Consider the following 24485-nt stretch of genomic DNA (forward strand, 5'->3'; position numbering starts at 1 on the left):
ATCTTGTTGATTTTTCTTTTGAAATATGTTGTTTTTGTAATCCATAAACTTTCTTTGCTTCTTTCATTGTAAAATGTATAAGAAATTAATAAACTATAAATTAAAAAAAAAAAAAGCCCCAAACTGGAACTTTCCCGATGCAGATCGCTACTGGCTATCAACCATGGATTGTGAGATGGAGTGGGCAGAGTCTTCCCTACTTTGGCCACCCAGGAAAGGGACTTCCCTAAAATCCCCTCTTGGGTCAAGAACCAGTGGTCTTGCAAGGAAGAAAAAAATCAGCAAGATCCCAAGAACAGAACACTGGAGATAGCCCAGCCAGACAGATGGTATACTGGAAGTCCCCCACCTGTCCTGCATCTCAGACCATGAGACCTGGCTCCTGGAGTAGGCAAAACCCACAAATTATAAAAAGCGCCTTTTCCCACTTAACTCTCAGACAGAATACTGCCACTGCCACTCAGTTCTATGACTTAGCCTGCAGGGCATCTGACCACTCCAGTGGCATCAATGGAGGTGCTGTGCCAGAAATTGTACTGTAACATCCCTTACTTCTCCAGTGGTGCTCCCCTGACATAGCTCCTGGCATCATGCTGCATCTAGCAGCTTGGACTAGGAAGAAGACGGCATGTGCAGTAGAAAAACTCCTGCTTTAGAACATCAGAGCCTAAGGCTTGATTCACTGAGCATCTTTCCCATAGACACAGAATGGGAGAAAAGCCGCAGTGAATCAGGCCCTTAGCAAAGTAAAATAGTCCAGTTTTCCTTACTTACTTTTTCCTTTCCATATGTTCAGAATTGATTTCTGGGGCTAAGGATACTATAGATGCAACATTCACATTTCATAGAGAGAGGGAATCCCAGCCACTGCAGAAACAACTGGTGGCCAGAATCAGTGTGCACACATTTTGGGTTCTGGAGAGAACTATAATCTGTTGCACCTGACTGGGGACTATCCTTGCACTAGGTGAGCTAGATGGGAAGGGGTAGAGGATTATAAATGGGTAAAAGCTCAAGTTAGTTGACAAGGAAGGCTCCTGGTACCATTAAAGGTTGGTTCCGACTGAGGTGGAAACTGAGAGGTGGAGGAAACTGCTGCTTGGCCAAAAAACAAACACTGAACAGATACATTCAAATAAGATGCCTCCATTTTCCCTTCTTGCAATTCCTCATCTTTAATGTAGGGCTTTTGTGGCAGGCCCTACACCCATTTCAGAACTGTTTCCAACTTCTCAATGTTCGTACAACAATAGGGTCTCCAGAACTGAACAGGGATCTCACCAGTGACAAGCATAATGTCTGTTTAAAGGCCTAACAATACATTTTTGACTAGCTTTCTAGAGTTAATCTCAGAAAGCCTGTCAAAAATATATTGATAGTCCAATAAAAAGTTGTCACCTTATATTATTCTGTTAATATTTGTTTCTGTGCATTCAAGTGGATTAACACAACTGCCACACTTCTGGCAAACTGGAGAAGCAAAATTGCAAATACTACAATACAGTGAGATATATATGTCTTCTAAACTCTAGGATGCCTAGAACTGTCTCTTCAAAACAGGGTAACTGTGAGCCTAGGCAAGTTCCACTTCCACCTCCTGATTTTGGAGTAATTGCTAGCAAAGTTTTAGCGCGCGCGCACCCTTTCGCTCCTTCATACTACACCTGCCATCTACCTCTTGTGAAGAGTTCCTCCCTTACATGCTTGGCTCTCACAGTGCACTACCCAAGCACCCCTGCACGCAGGCTCGCGTCCTCTACCAAACTAGCATCCTTTAAGCCCCACCTTTCCGTGATACGTCACGACACCTCTCGGCTCGTCGGCCCGCCTTTCTACGTTACCTTACAGTTTGTTGTTATTGACTGTTCCTCTTGCCAGTAACACTACACCTTTCATTCATTGGTTTCCCTGCGCCTTGGCTCCCTCTCCTTTAACTACTAGATGATCGTCTTTTCAATGCCAGACCTCCTTAACGTCCGCCCCTCTCTCTCTCTAGTCCCCCGCCTCTGGGCACTTTCCTCTACCTGTTACTGCCCAAAACGGTTGTCAATCGTTGCCGCTCGGCTTCTGATTGGTCGCCCTACGCTGACCCACCAGGCAGCGGGTTAGAGTGCGTTACCACGTCAGTGAAGTTTTCAGGGGCTGTAGCGGCCGGTTTCTGTCTGGGATATCCCTCCCTTTTCCCTGCACCTGAGCTGAGGCTGCAGCGGGGCACCCTTTGGCCCCCCGCAGAACTGACGGAGCGCTTCTCAAGGCTTGGTTCTCGGGCTGGAGATGTGAGCTTCCCTGCCTACGGAAGGTTTCGGGCTACTGCCGGGAGCTCCTGACCGGGCCGCCATTTTGGATTCGGGGGTCGGACCGAGTGACAGGTCAGCACTTGCGTTTCCTTCTCGGTCAAGGATGGAGCTGTCGGAAACGGCCGCTACGACGCTCCCCGGGAAGATTCAACAGGGCTAGCTAGGGGAGGTTTCTTCACTTGGAGCCCGAGGCTGAATCGCCTTCTCTGGAGGGTAGTCCCGCTCCCCCCTTCTGGGTGAACTCTCACCTCAGACTTTACCCTTCTTGGCACGGCCACTCGTTGAGAGAAAGCTGGAGGTGGGCTGCGCCTGACCCCAGGTACAATGGGGGAAGGGTCTAAGTTCGGGCAGACTTGCCGATGACTTTCCCGGGACAGGAGATATGATGGCGTTTATACTGATAGAGAACAATTCTTTTGACTTAGGTTGTGATTAGAGTTTTTCTTGTGAATATGTCTGAGTTTTTGTGTGAAACCCATTTTTTTTTAATTTTTGGTTTTTAATTATATTTGGGATTAATTTGTTGCGTTTATATTTGGAAAGTCAAACACAAAGGCCACTATGTTCCATAATCTTGTACTGTCTGTGCACTTTCCAATAATGTCTGTAAAATTCATCATAATAAAGAAAGCATCAGTCTTTGGTCCAAAGAAATTACATGAATTTAACAAAACCCTGACACTTCAGCCTTTCTTAAGGCCACCTACTTTAAACAGCCCATAATTTTTCCTGACCCAATACTGTAAACTCTTCTCTTTCAATACATTGGTGGCCACTGCAGTCAGAATTATCCACCATTTAATCTTCCACTTCATTAAATCTTCTGACAACTAATATTCTGGCATCCCCAAATTAAACACCTACTGAAATCTACAAAAGACCATATCAAGAGCATTAGGGACAGTCCTGCGACCAATCAATCCAAGCTATCTTCCCTGGAAAATCAGAATCATATAATCATGAGCATCAGTGCTATGCTTATTAAAGCACATACCGCTTTATATAATTATTTACTGAATGATAGTAAGTTCATTTTTATTCAAAAATAATTCTTAAAAAATATGCAGTCTGAAAATTCAACAATTGCAAAAACTTCAGTCTCAAAATTCATCCATCACCAAAAAATAGAAAAACACTGAGTGCATAAATCCCAATCCTGCTATTGCCGTTTCACCATGTCAGCTGGATTGAAAATGAAGCTGCATAATTCTCTTCTTGATTAAAGAAAAGGAAGAAGACTCTGTACTGTGGGTAGCCTGATCAGTTAGTTATCTTGGCTGCCTCAAGCAGCTCCACTGCTGCTGCACCCAGCACTCAAAAAGAGTCACATCCAGTGGATGCTTTCCCTCTCTCACTCACTGGGGAATAAACAGAGGCTTGAAGGACTCAAATATGGGGAAGATGAGGAGGTACTGTGTATGCTGCAACAAAGCTGGACCCAGCTATCTGTGCCCTGCACTCTATTAATTATCATACTTCCATTGCTCATGCTGTTGCTAGGAGGAACAGGCATGCATGATTGCACAGGCTCTCAGAAAGGGGTTCCTACAAGTTCAAGATGTACCGCTAGTGTCTCTTGTTACTGAAAGCAAAGCCCAGGTGCTGGCCTGGGTCTGAGTATCAGGCAATGGGTGACTTTTCAGTAGCACACCTGATCATGTGTGAAGGCACACCAGTGTGACATAGCACACTTGTAGGGACAGTCTGCCATACAATGTGGGTCCTGCCATCCAGTGAGAACAGGTTGACACTCCCATATCAATTTGTAGATTCAAATTGTAGGGCTCTATCACCCAATCAAAACTCACAAACAATTCATTTACTGTTTTTCTTTGCTATACATATTGCTGCAACGTTAAAATACAGCTCCAAGTCTATACAGCAAAAGCACCTTTTCAAATCTGTGAAGTCTCTGTTTGAAACTGGTATACAGATAGGTGAGTCAGAACAATACCATAGCTACCCCGGTGACCCTTTAAAAATCACATTGTTATGCAGTAGATGTATTGATGTTTTGCTAGCATATATGATCTGGTTAGAATTTTTTCAGTGACTGCAGCACTTCATCAATCATATGCTGTGTGCTATAGTGTGTTCTTGCAGTCCTTGCAATATGCTTTATATTGAGAAAATGTAGCAGTCCCTTTGGGACAAAGTTGAAGCATTCTTGTTGTCACATTGTCTGGATAAAGGACATGTTTTTGAAGATCTAAGACTGATCATGGGTGGCACTTTCTTTTCTTTTTGGATGGCAATTTTGATTATGTTTTGTAACAAAGTGAACAGAAGTGGATGTGCGTTCAAAGGCCCTCACTGTGTAAATTGATTGGATATTCTCCATGAAAACAACCATCCCCCTGTAGGTACAAAGAATAAACCTTTTCCAAGAACTCGTAGGGTCAGTTTTTTATCTGACAAATTAATTGCAACTGATTTCTGGAGAACTGTGATCTCATCCAAAGTCATTCCCTGGAAGGCTTGAGCTGGTTCAGATTGCTGTTAACCTGATCCCAAAACAACAGATGGAGTCAGTTCAGCAGCAGCTTGTACCTGTTCACTCTTCCTAGGGAGTGAGCTTTGCTGTGATTTCAACTGTTTTGTTACAAAGTGAACAGAAACAGATATACTGTTTAGACATTTGCATGGAAGGCTCTCACTGTGGAAATTGATTGGACTGTTTTCATTTTAAAATTGGTTCTGTTGTAAAGATGTGGAGTCTTGTGTGTTTTTTTTTTTTAACATGAACTGTGTTGTAGCAATATGAATAGCAAAGAAAGGGGTGAATGGATTATTTGTGAGTTTTAGTTGGGTGATAAGAGCCCTGCAATTTGAATCTTCCAATTGTTATATTGGGGTGTCACCCTGTTCTTAGGCAGGTAGGACCCACATGATGGTATGTGCTTCATAACAATTTGTGAGTATTTCTCAGCTTTGTAACAGTTTCTTGGAGATGTGCTTACTCCAGAAAGAGAGTTATTCAACATCATTTTCAATACAGTTGACATGCTGAAATGTCATCTTCTTGACTTGATTTTGTGAACTCAGCTGTGCTTTTTTTCTTTTTAAATGATGGATGGATTTTAGAACTGTTGAATTTTGAGTACATTTGAATAAAACAGGACTTGGTATCGGTCAGTAAGTGGTTATATCAAGTGATTTTGCACTTCATTAAGCATACTGCTGGTGCACGTGATTGCATGATTGATGCAATTCAATTGTTTTGTTTTATGCTGGGATTTGTTTATTTTTGGATATGTGTATCTACTTTTTTTATTTTGCTGTATAAACACAAATTCCAAATAGAAGCAATCTTTATTTAGATTTGGCTCACACTTTTCATTGGTAGCTCAAGACTCTTTAGGTGTGTTGGCTTTATACGCTGAAATTGTCTTGTGGTACTTTTTTTTTTTTTTTTTTGTGCTCCTTTGGGCTTCTAGCTCAATCACAACTGTACCATGAACTTCAATGAACCTTTTCCCTTTGTTTTATATCCCAACTCACTTAGGCCAGTTATTGTAATGACAGTCCTCTGTAATTCTGCATTCACAGGCAAATACGTCAGTCATGAGGTGCTGTGACTGGGACTCCCTTCCACAGGAGTTGTGAAAACTGCCATGACTGCATCCCCAGCCCCAGCTGATCTGGGAGAGCAGAAGCCTGCCCAAAGAATCAAATCAAACTTGGGTCCTCTTCATGACAGGGCATAGCACTGCCACTGAGCCATCAGATTGATCCCTTGTAGTTTATTTCTTGTGAATGCATGGTTTGGTGTTAAAATGACCCTCCTTACTACCCATCCCTCCTTGAAAATATACATTTTCTAGTCTTTATATTTATCCTTATCCAGATGCAATATCCCTTTTCAGTGAGATATCTTTTACCCAAACTTGATGTAAAACGAAGTAATTAGGACACAAATAGACGATGAGTCAAAATTTAGGATATATATATATATATATATATCTATCTATCTATATATATATATCTATATATATTTTTTTTTTACTTGTAAGCCTTTTACAATATGAAAAATAAATTTCCAAACAGTAGTATCTGCCTTGGGCCCACCTTTAGGAAAAGAGAGAATATCAAAAGTTTATAAATAAATAAATTTTTAGAGTATGCATTGCATATAAAATTCTTGCTACCCGGATCCTGTGAGATCTGGCCTTTTGCCTTGGTGCTTTGCACATGGTATTTTGGTTATTGTATCATTATAGGTGCTATTGTTTATTTGCAGTGTTTCCACTCCCTAGGTGTATTTGTAAATCTGCAGTCATCCTGGACACAATATCCATAAAGTTCAAAGTACAAAATTTGTAATGTCACTTCTCTGACTAGAAGATAACACATTAGGCATGTGACAATGTTTCTTATAGTTAGACTATCATGTTACCCTGCATTTTAAAGCCCTGTAAGAGGTTATCCAACCTTTTCTTCTCGCGCTCTGCATTTTCCATGAAGGACCTTGCTTCCGATAGGTCTAAAAACAGTGATCTAACACTATATATTGGAAGCCAATCTAAGAACTAATCCCCTTCCATTAGTCTTCCTCTCATTCACTTTCCAGTCTTATCTCATTTATTTCAGACATATTTCAACATTTTTCCATCCCTGCAGACAAGCTAGTAATTTAACTCTATGTGCTCATGTTAATTTCCCTGAAAAAAATTCCATAACAAACATAAACTATTGTAAACATCATTAAAACTGTACCATTTGTCTCAGATTACAGAATTTCAATATGCCTCAGTAACTAACTTGCTATATTGAATAATTTACCCCTCTGTACATTTAAGAATATTTTGTTATGTACCTCCAAGAATATCCTAGGTTAAACTTTCAGACTCCCTGATGCTATCTTCCCTTATCTTTGAACACTCATTTTTTATAACCCATATAACATGGGATATACATCCATGTATGGTCCCTATGCCATCATACATTTTTAAGCCTTCTCATCCAGATTCTCAAATGAAACAATGAACCATGGTTATCAATGAAGTTTAGTGAGTCACATTTAAAACTGAGATGTTAACAAATAGTTGGTGCGAAAAATTGCTGCCCCATATATCTCTGCATTTTCCAGGTGATCTTTGGAAATCTTTACAAACAAACCAACCAGGTTGTTGTCTTGATTTTGCAGCTAAATACGCATATACAGTACTTCTTAGTCCCTAGCACAGGAGTCAAAATCTGACTGCTACTTTTTCCTTTGCATGTAAACAAAGAGCTTCATTAAGTTCACCTTCCATTAAGTTTGTTACTTTCTAAGTTGGTGCATTTGTTCTCATATTCCTTATAACACAAAAATGTACTTCATTGATAATATTCCGTACTTTATGTATTCTCATCTCCATATTATCTGTTAGTCATTTGTTAACAAACATTGTTTCATGGTAGAGGCACTATAGGTCTCTCTTTTGTTTATATAGTAACTTATCATATATAATCAAACTTCACAGTATCAAGTTTGCTTGCAAACCTCAAGCTTTAAAACTGTATAATCCTTGAATGAACCAAATCATAGTAACCATTAAGTCTCAGGTACTCCTGGCTGTGATTATTGTAGTCTATTTGGGTCTCAAGCTTGCCAGGAAGTACTAGAGGAACCAAATATTTGCAGATTAACTTATATTCTGGCTTCCAACCAGTACCCTGAAGAGCTAGACTGTTGTTGCATTGGATTTGTGTTATATTGCTGCAATAAAGGTTTTCTGTTCAGCACTTATTGTGTCCTTGGTTTCATATTTAATATGGGTGACAAGGATGGGATTCTATTGAGGCACACAGGAGTTCCTGCTGGCAGATCAGAGGAGAGCGGTTTTCACTGGAACTGGTGTAGGCCTGAGTGAGTTGTTCTCCTTAGCAGCGTGATCATCTCTGCAAAATACCCCAAGTGAATAGAGCAAGTTGTGAATAGAACATGGTGTCCATTGGACAAACTGAAGAATTGAACCCCTTGTACCCAGGCAAATGAGAACTGTGCTGCAAGATTGGACTTTTTATTTGATAGCTAATGGCATTACCAATGTAGAGAAAATGTGGGCTTTTACTATTCAGTGTGTGTGGGGCAGAAGATACTTTAGAATTTTGTCCTAGCCCCTCTAGCACCTGTGAAACCCTCTGATGATTCATAAAAGGAGATTCTGACTGAACCGCTGGAGCATTTCTTGCCCCAGCCCTCAGATATAGCACAAAATAATGTTTTCTATAAATGGAATCAGGGCCAGAGGAGAATGTTTCCAAGTTTTAATGCTGAATTTCAATATCTGGCACAGCACGGTAACTTCCCAAATTTTGGAAGAAATGCTGTGGCATTGGCTGGTGTGTGTCCTCTGAAGCCCTGCAGAACTGACTGCTTGCAAAGAAGTAGCTTACTTAGCAAAGGGCACAAGAGAGAGCATTAGCTGCAGAAGGAGCAGTAGATACGCATGATGAACAAACTGCAAGAAGCCTATCTTACCCTGTCTCTACCCAAAGTTCTACACAGAACCCACAAACATCTTTCAGTGGCTGTGAGGAAGCCCACAGTTCAGTGCCATTTTTGTGATGAGGTGATTGAGAGTGCTGAGCCAAACTAGAAACCACCCACCTTTTGGAGAGGGGTGGGAAAGCACCGTTGGCGTACCAAGCAGCACAACTTGTACAGCAGAGGCATTTTCTTCATGCTCTGACGAAGAGTATTTTGTCTTATTCAGAAGACCATAACAGTTAACATAAATGATGTCATGCATCACAGAAGGCGAGACTGGATCAGTTTTCTCCATTTTTCATCAGAGATGTAACTTCTGCAGTATTGGGCATTTCAGGGACCTTTACAGCTCTTTGCAGCAACACTCAGATGGCACACCATTCAAAAAATGTTCTCTCAGATTTCAAGATAGTGTTTGAACAGGGTCCGGGTGACTATAAAGGTCCATCCCAGTTTGGATGAAACCTCCAATGTCCTGTTTACACTTTTTATAGAACGATTGAGGCTGGATCAGGCTCATTGTCCAGAAAACTTTAGAGCCTGTCTTATCCCTGGTAGGAGACGCTGATTATTACCCTGATAAAAACAAACGGGAGACAGTGTTTGTGGTGACTACAAATGCATCATAATAAACAAGGCTCTGAAACAGCACTCATATATCCAGTTCCAGTGGTTAGTCATCTGTTGGTTTCACTTTCAGGAGGGAACGTTTTTGCCAAGTGGGATCTGGCACAGGCATGCCAACAGCTGATTGTTGAGGATGCTGCAGCTTATTCTCAGCCTCCACTCATAGAGGTGCTTTCTGAGTAAAGTGTTTGCAGTTCAGAGTTAGGATACCTCCTGGAATTTTCCAGAGTTCATGGAAGGCATCCTCTGAAGAATTCCTGGGGTGGTCCCTTATTTAATGCTTTGATCTTATGCTATGTCCGTGGAGGAACTTATTGTTCAGCTGGGGGAAGTGCTGTGCTCATTTATTAATGCTATTCTCTTTGAGTCATATGTGAAAACTGTGTTATGTCTGTCTACACCAGTGGTTCTCAACCCTGTCCTGGGGACCCCCCCAGCCAGTCGGGTTTTCAGGATATCCACAATGAATATGCATGAGAGAAAATTTGCATACACTGCCTCCATAACATGCAAATTTTCTCTCATGCATATTCATTGTGGATATCCTGAAAACCTGACTGGCTGGGGGGGTCCCCAGGACAGGGTTGAGAACCACTGGTCTACACCAAACTGACACTATGGATTCTGTTTATTATAGGATCAGAAGCTGAGCGAGTAAGAGTAATTGTGCATGTTGCTGCCGTGAGTCATCTCCCAGTTCCCTCATCCCTTTATTCTATTCTGACCTGAGGAAGAGAGTCTTAATTCTCGAAAGCTAGACAAGAAATGTATTAAATTAAATGAAAAAATAAGGTGGTATCTTTTATTTCTGTGCAGTCACACAGTAGCCATACTAGTTACTTCCCCCATCATGTTAGTGACATTTCTATATTGGGAGTGGAGGAAACTTAATGAGAAATACAAACCTTTTGTGTTAAGCCAGTGGTTCTCAACCTTTTTTTCTATTGGGACACACCTGACAGATAATGCTTACATGTATGACACACTGAACACTTGTATCAAAAATCAAATGGTACCACAAGTATATTTTAAACACCTCACATATGTGCAAAACCAAATATATGTAGGCCCCTTACTTCAAGGGTCTGTATTATGCAACAGACTCTATTATTGTATTGGGTCACCTTACTTTAATTTAAATTTTACCAATTGTCCGTTTTTTGTTGAGATTTTTTTCTATTTTTTCTATTTTAAAATCAATTGTCACACAATCTCCGCAAATACAAGGAGGAGGACACAAATATTCATCTACTCCATGGTAGTTCACCCGACACAGCTGTGTTTCGGACGATGCCGTCCTGCTTCAGGGGGTGTCCTTCAAGATTTATTTTTGAGAGCGTCGTAAGGAAGCCTTTTGCAAATTCATTGGTATTGCTTCTTCTTTTTAAAAAGAAGAAGCAATACCAATGAATTTGCTTCTTCTTTTTAAAAAGAAGAAGCAATACCATTGAATTTGCAAAAGGCTTCCTTACGACGCTCTCATTTGCTTCTTCTATTCCCCTCTTTTGAGTTCCTTCGCTCTTCCAGATATTTCTCTAAATGAAGTGGATCATAATAAACGTATCTGACCCCATCTACCTGCATGACACATTTACATGGGAATCTTATCATTATTTGTATTCCATATGTTCTTGCAGTATTAGCCAAGGCGATAAATCTTTTTCTTTTTTCTTGTGTCTCCTTAGAGACATCTGGATATATCCAGATATTTTGGCCCAAGTAAAGGGAAGATCTTTTAATCATAAAAGCTTTTAAAACTCTGTCTCTATCCAGAGACTTCTCAAATTTAACCAAAAGAGTTCCTCTTGACTCTACTTGGGCGGAATAAGATGTCTCAATTAATCCAGTTAAGTCCAAAGATTTATCTACCTGATCCAAAACATCTAATTTCTTTTCATTTACAAAATATGCATTAACTACATGTGGAAACTGATCAGGTTGCCATGACAAAATATCCAGAAAGTAATTTTTTAGTTGTTCCCTAGGAGAAACCACCTTACACCTAGGGAAATTAATAAACCTTAAATTTGTATACCTGACCTGATTTTCTAACACTTCAACCTTTTTACTTAAAGCTGTTTCACCTTTAATTATTGATGATTGTACCATTTCTATAGAAGATAAATTCTCTTGCACTTTATTTATTTCTACCCCATAGTTAATTACCATGGGGTTTAAGTTTATCAATACATTTTGCATCTCTTTTATGCTATTATTTAATTTCAAAATATTATTTTGTAGCGTATTCATAGCACTCCATAATGTTTCCACAGTCACTGTTTTCTGATTACCAGGAAAGGCGTCGGGTAATTGGGGTGGAAAAGATACATTGACACAAGCCTGGTCAGCGAGGTTTCTCAGTGGGGGGCTTGTTACCGATTTTATTGATGATATTGAGATCCTGGGATTAACCAAGTTCTCTTTCATCACTCCTTTCTCTTTAAGGGGTAGGATCCCAAGTTCCTTTCCCTGATCTTGATTATGTAGTTTCATATCACTAGCTTCCGCCTCCAACAAGCTCATCTGTATCATCGGTATCTGTATGTCAGGTGAGCTAGGATCTCTAGTGGTCGCACTACTCCTTGGAGGAGGAGGTATAGTTGGCGCCCCGGGACTTAAGCTCACTTCTCCCAGTAGAGGTGGAGTTTGCTCTCCTACCACCTCTACAACGGGATTCTCCAGGGTTACTAAGTCCAGAGGTGGATAGAAATTTGTCAAAATTGTTTGTACTGGGGAAGGATTAACCGGGGTTGAGGCATCCGGGCGAACCCTTCCCTTCCGCTTTGTGTGTGGCATAAATATCAACTAACAATAAGATGTCCCAACAACAAATTGAAACTTCTACTCACTGTTCCTGTTATTTCAAATCAAATTAGGGCGTTCGAGAGACAATCCAAACCTTACATCACTTTCGACATCAAAGAGGGAGGGCGCCTTTTCGCCTTTGCCGACCCAAGCCGCGCGCCCCTTATGGAGCGCAAATCCAACTATTTAATAAGGAGCTATACTTTAAAAGAAAAAACATTTTAAATTAATTGGAAGTGTACGCTTCTCATTCTTATTGGACAACATTTTTAATCACCTTATTCCCCATCATTTTCTTAGCTTCTAAGAATGTTTTCAAACCCTCTGGCTCGAAATATACATATCTTGCATTTTCATATCTAACTAAACACTTGCAATGGTATCTAACCACTAATTGAGCTCCTAGTTGTTCAGCAAGGGTTTTCATTTCTAAAAACTGCTTACGTCTGATTTGGGTCGCTCTTGTAATATCTGGAAAAATCCAGATTTGATAATCTTGGAATTTAACTGTTCTATTTCTAAGGAATAATCGTAATATGTTATCCCCATCAGAGGGAAATATAAATTTAACTAGAACCGTTCCTTTTTTTCTCTATTACATCTTCAGAAGAAGATTCTAATACTTGTCATTTGTTGAATTTTCTTGACCGCATAGCCGTGCCTTTCGCCCCAAATTTGTTTGTTAACCGCCGCCAACATGGCCGACGTTTTGCTACGACGCTGCTTCAGGGCGGACTCTATAATTCAACTACATAAATTGCATTTATTTATTGGCATAAAACAAATCTTTAAATCGGTACTGCTGTCGAAAATGCTCACGGTTTTAACGATACCCTTCTTATTCAGATGTTGGGCTTGATCTGAATCATTTTTTAACATGGCCACGCTTTTTTATACAAATGATTGACTTGAAAATAGACCAATCCTTATGTCCATAAAAATATGTATAACCTATTGACGTCAAATTTAAAGGTCTGTAATTACATCGTATCCATGGTGATACGTATGACGTACTCACGTCAAATTCTAAGGTCTATTGAATTGCTTAACGTATATTTATTGAACTCTTTTTGTTCCTGGTTCCATCGAATATACAGATTGTCACTCAGTGTATTAGAACCAAGTAAGCTGGATACTTTACTTTGATGCAGCTCCAGCACTGCTCTCTACATTAATGGCGGGGGTGGAAGGGAATTGGAACCAAAAGGTTACTAAGGGCCAAGAGTAACAGATAAGTAAGAGAAAAAAACAAGTGTGAAAGCTTGCTGGGCAGACTGGATGGGACATTTGGTCGTCTTCTGCCGCCATTTCTATGTTTCTATGTCATTTCTATGTTTCTATGTACAGTGTCCGGTCCCCCTGACGCAGCCCTGATGCAAAACACGGCCGGGGTCCTTGCTTCTACACCACAAACCACAAGTTCCTAGACTAATGTGTACCACTGATGTGACTGTATCTACAATAAAAGTTTTTCCTGTCAAGATGCATTGACCAGTGATTTATGTTTGCCATGCATTAGTTACATTGAATAAAAATAAGGTGTAAGAACTTGAAAAGAGCATTGCTTTACCCCAGTTAACCCAGCAAAGCAGCATTTGCTTACACATTTTTCTTTAGCTCTGGCATTAGACAGTCAGAATTAACGTGAGGCATTCCACTGCATGTTTACAGTAACTGGCAGACGAATTCTTATCCCTATGCAAGCATCTCTTTAAGCATTCCTTCTTACCACAACAAGCCGAGCATCCAGAAGTGCTCTAGCACAAACACACCATAAGCCCTTCAGTCACTGTCCTAACCCAGGTATTTCAAACAGAAAATACTTACCCCTATTATTCTTTCCTGAAAAAAAACAAAATAGATAGACCAACTATATCCCTTGCTACCTTCAAAGGACAAGTTTATAATTAGCACAAAATTATACAACTATATAATCCTTACTTAGATGCAATACCACAGTTTCAAAAGGTTCAATTAGATTTTACCTGCTAATTAGCTTTCCTTGAGTCCTGACAGACCAGTGACATGTGGGATTCCCCCTCCTGCCAGCAGATGAGGGCAGAGTGCGAAAGCTTCCTGATGTCACCACCAAAAAGGCTGACCCAGAAGAAGGGAAGGCAGTAGTCTTTTGCCAAAGCATGGCTCAAACTCTTCTTTACCCTGGCTTCACGTTAATTAAAAAAAAAAAAAAAAAAAAAAAAAAAAAAAGACTTATTAGCTCGTTATCCAGCCTGCTCCCTTGACTATGACCCCATCACCGGGGTAAGCTCCATTTTGGTCCCTTGGAATTCAAACTCCTTGCCTCTCGCAGTATGGAGCCCATAATTTTCTCTTCCTTTTTCGGTTTAAATTTAAGTAATAACAAGGAGAAAGAAAACAGGAAAGCAATCTGCCTTTGCATCACATAGTGCTCCCTTCCTAGACTTACCATTCTATCAGGCTGATACAGTACAGTGCAGGGTTCATTCTATGCATTTTAATCGGGCAGTAATGCCATTGAAATAGTAATTTGAGAGCATTTTCAATCATGGAAGCTGCAATTAAGCCTTTATCCATTCGTTTAAAGATCTCTTCCCATTCCTTCTGAGAGAAAGTGCGCTGTAAGTCTCTTTCCCACGTCAATAGGTGCTTAGGTTTGGTAAATACTGCCCGTCCCAGGAGTGTATAGATTGTTGATAGTAGCTTAGCGGTATGGTCAGCTTTCTGGCATAAAATCTCAAAATCAGACTTGTCCTACAAGCATGTATGCATGGGCATAATGCCACAGCTGTAAGTATGGATAGACATCTGAGTTAGCTAGATCAAATTTCAATTGCAGTTCCCGGAAGGGAATCAAAGCCCTGCCTGCCCATATGTGTTCCCATTGTCGAATGCCCTTGGATTTCCATACTTGAAAAACTGGATTCTCATATCCAGGAGAGAACGCTCTATTCGCATATAAATAAGTACTCCGATGGTATTCCCTGGTGCCTGTAAGTAAATGACCCTGTCTGATTCATAGATCTAAGGGTATTAGCATGGATGGTGGAAGAAGGTCCTTAGTGTGCACTTGCCATGTTGTTTTTGGTTGCCATAATATACTGGGGAGTGGGATGTCCCCCAGAAGTTATTGGCTAAGGTGTACCCATGGCTTTATGTGATACTGCCTATGCCAGTCTACTAATGTCTTAAATTGCGCTGCCATGTAGTATCGTTCTAAATTGGGGACCCCCAAACCACCTTGCAGTCGAGATTGAATCATAATATGCCGTGCTACTCTGGGTCTCTTACCTCCCCAAATATACATCAGTAACCTTCTTTGCCATTTAATTAGGTGCGGTCATGGGACTGTTATGGGTAGGGTCTGAACAGTTTAGGCAAAACCATCATTTTAACAGCTGCAATCCTACCCAGCCATGAGATTTGATATCTATTCCATTCCTCCAGGTAATGTACAATTTTTAGCCATAATAGATCATAATTCAATTGAAATAAGTCTTGGATGACGCTTAAATATACCCACAAGTATTTTATTTGTTTGGGTGCCCATTTAAATTTGAATTGGTTGCATAGTGTAGATGCCAAATTAGTATTTGTATTTACATTGAGAATTTCCGACTTTTCCCAGTTGATTCGTAATCTGGAAACCTTGCTAAAATTTTCCAATTCAGTAGTCCAACTAGGAAGCGATTTTTCTGGGTCTGTGACAGTAATCAAGTCAATTTGGAAATGAATTGCCCCACTGTTATACCTCTAACGTCCGGGTTATTCCTCACCTTTATAGCAGAGAGTTTAAAAAAGATGGCGTACAAAAGCGGACATATCTAGGAAGTCTTCTAATTGAGATAATACAACTTTTTCAAGAATTTTAGATGGGGATGGTAGGATGGATATTGGTCGGTAATGCTCTCAATTGTCAGAGCTGCTGGTATTATTTTTTTGGATAGGGTGAAACAAGTAGTGATATAACCTCTATATGGGACTAAGCCTTCCAAGAGTGATTGATTAAGGATGTGATTTTTAGAGTAATAGTACTGTGTATTAATTTTAAGGAGCTAGCTGGAATGGGGTCATGTGGGTGATTTGCAGGTTTTATTTTATTAATAATTTGCGTGATTTGAAGTTTAGAAACTGTCGGAAGTGATCCATTTGACTGGTTCAGGTTTTTTTTTTTTAACATGTTCTATCATTGGAGAACAAGTAGGGAATTGAGTTTTTAGCCTATTATTTTTTCTAACAGATGAATGGCATATTCATTGCAGGCATTCTTTGAGAAGCAGTTGTTGCTTGAGAGATTGTGGAAGATGGGTCCTTGATTAGGTGTTTGACATCGTAGAGTAATTTGGAGTTAAAAATTACCCCATGAATCTGCTTAGCTTAGTATTCTTTTTTTTGCTTTTTTGATTAACATCCGGTATTGAGAGAGAATTGATTCTGGTATGGCAGATATGTAATTAGTACATGGGTAATTGGTCTCCCTTTGTTGTATTTCCCAGTCTAATTTCTTAACATTTTATAGTCTGTTTTCTCATTCTGGCCAGGCAGGCACTAATATATCCCCACCACTGTACTTTCCCTTTTACCTTGGAATTTCTTTCATAAGGATTCCAGAGTGCAATTGTTTCCTGCAAAACTTTTATCCTGCTTGACTTTATGCCATCCTTAACTTGTAGTACCTCCCCTCCACCAATTTTATTTGTCCTTTTATTTTGATATAATGTGTAATCTGGTATCACAGTGTCCCATTTGTTATTCTCCTTCCAGTAGGTTTCTGAGATGCCTATAATCTATATTTTCCTTTAGCACCATACATTCTAACTTTCTGGCCTTATTTTTCAGACTTCTGGCATTTGCATACAGACTTTAAAAGATAGATATGTTTATTTAAGCAAAATAAATATTATATATTTAAGCAAAAATACAACTTTATAGATGGGAAACACATAGGGATCTACCCAATAAGAAAATCAAAATATGGAAAAGTAGAAGAAAATATTAACCCTATCTTCTCTGGAGATCAATTGATTATAGAAAGCAAGGAAACAAAGAAATATGTAGTTTCTTTATAGATTTTTTTTTCTGTATAACATAGTGAAATTTCTAAATATTTATAAATCAGAGAAGAAAATTGGGGGCCATAGAAACTAGCAGGGACTCTCTAGAATCCAAGATAGCTTTCATTTATTCATGTACAATGAAAACAAAACAATACTTATCTTTAACTACACATTTACATGGGTAACTCAGCATAAAGGACATTCCCAGTGCAATAGCTTCCTTTTTCAAGGCTAGAAACCTCCTCCTACATTTCTGAGTTTTCTAGCTATATCAGGAAATATTCTAATTGCTTGACCATGAAAAACGGAATTCAAATTCCTAAAATACAATTTCATGAGCCTGCTAAGATCTTGCTACATTGCAAAGTAAACAAAAAGAGTAGTATGTTCAATAACTTCAACTCCTGACTTTTCCAAGAACTCCGTCAAATTGACTTCTGATGAAATCTGAGCAGCTTAAGCTTGTGATGAAGTAGGGTGAGATGGTGATAAGGTTTTTTTTTTGTTTTGTTTTTTTTATTAGTGGAGGGAACTTGATCCGATGAAATATGCAATAGTTTCCTCAAAGCTACATATGGTGTTTTCCCCATTATCCTAGGATAATTAACAGTTGAAGGTTTGTGTCTAGCTTGATTATCTAAGAACATGCCTAAACTGGGTCAGCCAAGAGTCCATCAAGCCCAGCATCCTGTTTCCAACAGTGTCCAATCCAGGCCACAAGTACCTGGCAAGTACCCAACAACTAAGTCTGTTCCATGCTACTGTTGCTAGTAATAGCAGTGGCTATTTTCTAAGTCATCTTAATTAATAGTAGGTAATAGACTTCTCCTTCAAAAACTTATCCAATCCTTTTTTAAACAAAGCTACACTAACTGCACTAACCACATCTTCTGGCAACAAATTCCAGAGTTTAATTGTGCGTTGAGTGAAAAAGAACTTTCTCCGATTAGTTTTAAATGTGCCACATGCTAACTTCATGGAGTGCCCCCTAGTCTTTCTATTATCTGAAAGAGTAAATAACTGATTCACATTAACCCATTCTAGCCCTCTCATGATTTTAAACACCTCTATCATATCCTCCCTCAGCCGTCTCTTCTCCAAGCTGAAAAGTCCTAACCTCTTTAGTCTTTCCTCATAGGGTAGCTGTTCCATTCCCTTTATCATTTTGGTCGCCCTTCTCTGTACCTTCTCCATTGCAACTATATTTTTTTGAGATGCAGTAACCAGAATTGTACACAGTATTCAAGATGCGGTCTCACCATGGAGCGATACAGAGGCATTATGATATTTTTCTGTTTTTTTTCACCATTCCCTTTCTAATATCTAATATCTCAGTTCGTCTAGAGAGCAAGTCTGTCCTAGACCACGGTGGCATTAAAGCTCTGAATACTCTTGATATCAGTCTCAAGTCTATGGATCTCATTCTGGGCCTCCAAAATAGATTCTTCATGCTGCTTAACAGCTGCTTGGCAGCTAGAGAATTTTAACTGAAAATTTTTTTTATGGCAGTCCCGAAGCTAGCTGTGAGCTCCCACAGGGTGTCTAAAGTCACCACCAGTGGTTTAGAAGGTGTTAAGAGGGACTCAGCCAAAACCAGTTGCTCCACACCGGATGGAAAGTTGAGTAGGACTGGATATGTCTGCGGCACATCCAAGCACCGGCGAAGGCAGCTACAATACAAGATTTGCGTTCCCTTCTGCCTTCACTGGCAAAGAAGCTCTCTGGAGCACTGATGCCAGATTCTCGTGGTAATATCATCCAAGTGTGACTTGGCAGCCTCGTGGAGCAACACCTCTCAGTTGGCAGTGGATGCTGATCCAGGGGAAACCTCATCCTTGGGTGACTCCGGAGTTCTTTCCCTGGAAAAAAGAATGGGGGAGCACATCCCATCTGGTTAACAGTGGATCCAGAGGACATGTAGGAAGAAATTAGCTGCTGCCCCTCAAGGTGTGTAGGATTCAGGGGGAAGACCCTCATCTTGCACTTTCATTTAGACAGCATACCGAAGGCAACAAAAAAAACTGGTAGGGGGCAGCTACCACGTCCTCTTTCGTGCTGCTATCTTGCTTCCTTCATGAGGCAGGATCTACATACAAATAAAATGACTTTAAAATGTCTTTCTATGTTTATATGTACCCACAACCTGCTTATTATGAGATGATACAGGCAGTTGGGAGTTATTTTTATATATATGGTCTGTATTTAAATACACTTGGGCTTTTTCAGCCTTTATAACTACCTCTCTATAAGGATATTCTAACCAACTTGGTTTGCCTGTATCTTTTGAAGATACCTGCCTCCGAGCCATGCACAGCTGAGCAACTGTTGGCTTTCCCCCATGTTCTAGTTTAAAAGCTGCTGTATCTCCTTTTTAAAAGTTAGCACCGGCAGTCTGGTTCCACACTGGTTAAGGTGGAGCCTATCTTGTTGAAATAGGCCCTTCCCATGTTGTTGAAATAGGCCCTTGCTTCCCATGTTGTTGATAAAACAAAACAAATTTAAAATCCTCTTCCCTGCACCTTTGTCTCATCCATGCATTGAGAGTCTGGAACTCAGCCTGCTTCTGGAGTCCTGCATGTGGAATGAGGAGCATTTCTTCTAAGGATGGTAACCCTGGAGGTTCTAGATTTCAGTATTCTACTTAAGAAATTAAATTTACCTCCAGAATCTCCCTCCTTCATCTTCCCATGTCATTGGTACCCACATGTACTAATTCAGCCTGCTCCTTCCCAGCATACTCTAAAATCCGTATCTTGGTGGTGTGTAGATCTGATACCTTCACACTAGGCAGGCAAGTTACTAAGGGGCTGATGCAATAAATGAGCGTGGAAAATGGGCACTCAGTTTTGAGCATCCGCTTTCTTAACGCCCTCCCAGCCACCTCTCCTGAGTGTGCGATTTGATATTTAAGTGAGGGGTCATGCTGCCAAGGAGGTGCTAAGGACAAATGTGCACCCCTAGTGTCTCCTTGGCAGCGGGTGCCCAGGAGAGATGGCTATCAGTGGGTTAGAAAACGGACGCTCAGTTCTGGCACTTTTTTTTTTTTAACCTTTTGGTTCCTCCGACTTAACCATATACAAATCTGCCTTATCTACTGTCTACCCAGTCTCCTGGAATTAAACATTTCTCCACTAATCGAATTCCTCACAATCCACCTAAATACATAAAAACCTACCATTGTACTAGGAGATTTTAACCTTCACATGGACGTACATCCATTATCAAATACCTGCCAGACACTAACTGATATAACGAATACACTAGGATTCAAACTAATTATAGACAAACCCACACAAAGCAGGACACTACCTCGACCTGATTTTTATCAACAACAGCTACCTAGAATATATAAACACAAATTATACACAAATTCCATGGTCAGATCATTTCCTCATTCAATCTACCATTAAACTTAAATACTATTAAGAATTTAGATACTTAGATTCTATTGGTTCCTTTTTTTGTATTGTCGACCTTTATAACATAGAAATACTAAAAGACAAATTAGAGGAAAAATTAACAGATTTCGACTACAATGATTGCTGCACCGCAACAACAGCATGGGTGAATACGACTAATAAATTAGCAGACGAAATAAACCCCACAAAAAATATATGCATCAAGGAACCAAAACAAATAAATCCCTGGCATAACAAAAAGATAAAAGAAGTTAAGCGAAATCTTAGAAAAAAATAAAAGGAATGGAGAAACCATAAAACAGAAAACTTAGCTAAATACCGAAAACATCTGGCCTATTACAAGCAAATAATCCTAGATGGAAAAAACCCAATATTTCAGTTCAAAAATAGAAAAATTTGCGAATAACTCAAGAACATTAATTATGGTGAACAAAGACCTTACCAATCTTAAAACTGAATCTGCCCGAGAATAGATGCAATGAAATAGCACAGTTTTTCAGTGACAAAATTGTGAACTTAAGAACCAAAATCCCAAATACAACTAAACGAGATTAAAATGTGTACAAGAGACGTTACACAGTGGTCTTCGTTTGCTGAGATATCAAGCTTGGAATTGGAAATCATGCTAAAAAAGTTAAATCCTGCTCCCCATAAAATTGACACCCTACCTATTATGGACTTAAAGTTAGCTAACGAAGATTATAAACTTATCCCTAGAGGAAGGTTCAATGCCCGATATATTGAAAGGAGCAATAATTAAACCAATCATAAAGAAAAAAACCATGGACCCCCTAATCCTGAACAACTACAGACCAGTTTCGAATTTACCATTAATTGCAAAACTAATAGTTGTTTTTGTACTGTTTTTTCTATCAGAACATTTAGAAAACAATATCCTGTATCCTTCACAGCCCGGCTTTCGTAAACATTACAGCACCGAAACATTACTGCTTTCACTGACAGTTAATAGGAAGAAATAGGACTACATAGCAACACAATTGCCTGGTTCAGATCATATCTAAGTAACAGACTTTTTCAGGTGCAGATTAAAAACACAATGTCAGAAAAAGTAAGTCGACAAACAAGGACTACCACAAGGATCAGCACTGTCTGCGACACTCTTTCATATTTACCTGTTACCTTTATGCCATCTACTTGCAGGCCTTGGAATCATATACTACATATATGCTGATGACATACAACTAATTTTACCCATTGATGACACAATTGAAAAAAAAATTAAACCTAGCCAATATTTACCTGGACATAATCAAACAACTATTAAATCAAATGGAGCTAGTTATAAATATTGAAAAAATTGAATTCTTACACTTGGAACGAAAAAATTTTGATCTAATTCAAACACCAATAATGCTTAAAAATAATCAAAAAGTGGAATTAGCCGAAAAGGTACGGAACCTTGGCGTAATAATAGACCTGGAGCTTAGCCTTAAACAACACGTATCACTGAAAGTAAAAGGGTACGCTAAGCTAATGGTTCTAAGGAAGTTAAAACCTTTAACACTAGCAAACTTTCAAACAGTTCTACAAGCACTAATATTTCCAAGCACTGATTACTGCAACGCTCTGTTTTTGGGATTACCATATACGACTATAAGACCACTTCAAATATTACGAAATTCTGCCGCAAGAATACTTACAGGTAAAAGGAAAAGAGATCACATTACTGAAACACTAGCAGAATTACCCTGGCTACCTATAGAACATAGAGTACAATATAAAGCAGTACGCACAATACATTAATTCATGATAAAAAAGCAGAGTGGCTTAACACAGCACTGCGTGTACATGTACCACAGAGAAATCTGAGATTGGCTAACAAAGCACACCTAACTGTTCCTTCTGTTAAGACAGCAAGACTTACCCAAGTCAGAGAACAAGCACTGTCCTTAGCAGGACCCATACTATGGAACTCAGTGCCTCTTGAGATAAGATTACAGAGAAATTTCAAACTATTTAAGGGAAGTTTAAAAACCTGGCTTTTTAAACAGGCATTTTGTAAAGAGAATGGAGAAAAGGAAAGTAAATCAGGTATCATAACATCAGCACTTATGTGCTTATTTGTTATTTTAAGACTCACTGAGAACCTTAGATAAAAAAAATACATTGCAAGAGAGATTTACTTGTAAATTAACCATGATACATGTATTAAAAGGACAAGACATATGACATTCATAAAATAGTCTTTATATTGGAATTTTCTGTAACCATAACCTTGTTGGCACTTTTATAACGTATTAACCATTTCAATTTTTAACATTACTATATGTGCCTTTTTGTAAACAGTTGTGATGGTATATAACTTAATGACGGCATAGAAAAGATTTTAAATAAATAAATAAATGTTAAGTCGTTGGATGTACAGAAAAGCAGTATTTTCTGCTGTTCTGTACATTTTTTTGGGCTGCTCAGAAATGAATGCTTGCTTTGGGCAGGTGTTAATTTTTGAGTGTAAAATCGTGTGGGTTGGGCGCACTTTTTTTTTTTTTTTTTTAAAGATCTGGGGAGAATAACAGCCTCAACAACATGCATTTGCATGTGATGAGCACTATTAGTTTTGCGGGGGGTTGGACATGCGTTTTGGACGCGCTAATCCCCTTATAGCATAAGGGGTTGTGGACACACGTCCAAAACATGCGTCCAGCCATGGGTTAAACAGCGCACTCAGCTGAATACACAGTTTTGCATTGGCCCCTAAATGATCCTCACACTCACCAGCCACCCAGTACAACGGCTGTCCTAACCCTTCTCTCCTGAGCATGGATCCGTGGAGTCACAACCTTGGTGTGAGAAGATAAAGCATTACCTGGAGGGCAGGTCCTAGCTACAAGATCTCTTCCTACCTCACCAAAGTGATAGGCTCTTGCCAGGTGACCTTGCTTCTCCAAAGCAGCACATAGGCTACTGAACTGGAGTTGGAACCACTCTGAAGATCTTCTCTGTGTTACCCCTGTTTGTTTGCCTCATCTCCTCCAGGTCTTTGCCTCCACAGATCAGACTCGTTCTCTAGGAGGTAGGAGTTCTTTGCACCTGGTGCATACACATAAGCTCTCACTAACAGATAGATAATCATATATTTATTTATTTAATTTATTTATTTATAGATTTTTATATACCGGGGTACGTAGGTAACATCACCTCTGTTTACATTCAACAATAATTCAGCATTGAGCTTTACAATGAAACATAGTAACTGAACAAATACAATACCATGTATAATTTTGTATTAATGGAATATAAACAATATATGGAAGACTGTGGAAATTAGGAAGAAGAGTAGAGGATTCAGTTCATTAATAGTAGGCTTTTTTAAATAACCAGGTTTTGAGGTTTTGTTTAAATTTTTTGTAGCAAGGTTCCTGGCGTAATTCAGAGGGCATGGTGTTCCATATATGTGGCACTTGGCACAAAAAACTGGCTAGCCCCTATCTTGCTACTGAGCTTCTGTCTGATTCTTAATTTGTTGAGTTGTTAGTTTTAAAATCTGATTGATTTGTCTCAATGTAAAAGGGTTGTTTAAATTTTACTAGGGTTTTTAAATTTATTAAGTGACTTAAATCTATGATTTTTAAACTTGATGATTAGGTGACTAATATTAGTTGGACAAAATGGTCAGACAGATGATGAAATGCTAAGAGAAATCAGGGAAGCTAACCAATTTGGCCGTGCAGTAATGGGAGATTTCAATTACCCCAATACTGACTGGGTAAATGTAACATCAGGACTTGCTAGAGACAAAGTTCCTGGATGTAATAAATGATTGCTTCATGGAGCAATTGGTTCAGGAACCAACAAGAGAGGGAAC

The 24485-nt window shown here is 39.4% G+C and overlaps 1 protein-coding gene and 1 long non-coding RNA gene across 6 annotated transcripts in view; one reads left to right on the forward strand and one right to left on the reverse strand.

The window, feature by feature from the left end:
- The window catches only part of LOC115096118, a 33834-nt gene extending 31849 nt beyond the window's left edge, over positions 1-1985 (reverse strand). The window contains exon 1 of the long non-coding RNA XR_003857977.1: positions 1842-1985. This is a non-coding gene — a long non-coding RNA (uncharacterized LOC115096118). The remainder of the gene's footprint in view (positions 1-1841) is intronic.
- Positions 1986-2115: 130 nt separating this feature from the next.
- The window catches only part of GBF1 (golgi brefeldin A resistant guanine nucleotide exchange factor 1), a 739811-nt gene continuing 717441 nt past the window's right edge, over positions 2116-24485 (forward strand). For 4 of the 5 annotated variants that reach the window (XM_029609015.1, XM_029609018.1, XM_029609019.1 and 1 more), the window contains exon 1: positions 2116-2369. The gene's annotated coding sequence lies outside the window, so the exon portion shown is untranslated. Of the gene's footprint in view, positions 2370-2422; positions 2617-24485 lie in introns of those variants that run through there. The other variant, XM_029609016.1, reaches the window with a different exon arrangement.

Source organism: Rhinatrema bivittatum, chromosome 7, assembly GCF_901001135.1.
Source record: "Rhinatrema bivittatum chromosome 7, aRhiBiv1.1, whole genome shotgun sequence".
NCBI lineage: Eukaryota > Metazoa > Chordata > Amphibia > Gymnophiona > Rhinatrematidae > Rhinatrema > Rhinatrema bivittatum.